This window comes from Phodopus roborovskii, unplaced genomic scaffold (genome assembly GCF_943737965.1).
Source record: "Phodopus roborovskii unplaced genomic scaffold, PHOROB, whole genome shotgun sequence".
Lineage (NCBI taxonomy): Eukaryota > Metazoa > Chordata > Mammalia > Rodentia > Cricetidae > Phodopus > Phodopus roborovskii.
Genome location: NW_026126567.1, coordinates 12,735,611 through 12,736,863, shown reverse-complemented (window position 1 = coordinate 12,736,863; position 1,253 = coordinate 12,735,611). Strand labels below are relative to the sequence as shown.

General features: G+C 43.3%; 1 non-coding gene across 1 annotated transcript; it reads right to left on the bottom strand.

Moving 5' to 3' along the window:
- Positions 1-205: 205 nt before the first annotated feature.
- Positions 206-278, bottom strand: Trnak-cuu (transfer RNA lysine (anticodon CUU)). The gene has a single exon. It is a non-coding gene; the product is annotated as a tRNA-Lys (tRNA).
- Positions 279-1,253: the final 975 nt, after the last annotated feature.

The window sequence follows — 1,253 nt, the reverse complement described above, 5'->3', positions numbered from 1 at the left end:
ACGCCAGGCCCTCTCTCCGGTAAGATGAGACCATGTGGAAATATTTAGATTAATAGAAATGGGTTAATATTTAAGACAGAGTTAGCCAATAAGAAATACTAATAACTGACCAACAGGTTTATATCTAATACAGCATCTCTGTGTGTTATTTGGGGCTGGTGTGGCTGTGAATCCAGGCTGGGAAAACCTGCTCATAATAAAATGGTGCCTAACGTGGAGCATGAACCCACAACCCTGAGATTAAGAGTCTCATGCTCTACCGACTGAGCTAGCTGGGCTCATAACACCCCAAATTAGAAAATTAGGCATTTGTTCTTTTCCAAAGTCACTTGCATTTGGGTTTGGGTCTATGGCTGTCCTGGGTGCTAAGTGGAGACCCTAGGCCACCTGACATATGTTTTTCCTCCTGCATTACAGACATGAGCCAGCACATTGGTCCTGTCTTTGTGGAAAATGATCCTGCATAAGACACATAGCTCTGGGAAACAGAGCCATGAGCAGTCCCCTGCAGAGAGGTGGCTGAGGTGCTTAGCATCCATACACAGCCCTAACCCTGGATCTGCATCCAGAGTATCCTATCCACCTAGCAGGCTGGTACTGCCTTTTCCTCTCAGCCCTTGTGATACCAGGCATGGTTACTAGGACTACAAGATGTGTCTAAGAATTTAAAAAGGGAGCAATGTTGCAAACCTTCTGATCTCCTAAACCGTTGTCTGTTCCTTTGGTCCAGTGTGGGATGCTGTTGATGGTTCTCTGTTCACAATAGAGTCTGGTTAGGGGGAGACCATGTCTCTACAGATGCTGGAGCTAGAAGGATCCTTGAAATAATCTGGTTCTTTATCATATGAAAGAGGAAATATGAACTCTAAGGTCACCAGAGATCATGGAGCTGTTGACTGCTAATCAGGCTTCGAACCCAAGTCCCTTAATTTTTGGTTCTCTTTTCTTTTACCTACAACATATGTGACTTTGCATATGGTCTTAGCGCCGTCATTCACTGTGTGGCTTTTAATCTGATATTTAACCTCTCTGTTCTTGGCTCATCTGAAATACAAAGAATCTCAGCTACCGACCTCATGGTAGGAACAGGTGAGCTTTGCCTGGAAAGTGAGCTTTGCCTGGAAAGTGCATTTAGAAATGTCAGTTACACACAATGAATTGTTCAGGAAGTTAGAGTTTTAATTTGTTTTTTTTTTTTTTTTTTTTTTGGTATTGGGGTTGAGCCCAGGGTCTTGTGAATGTTAGGCATGTCT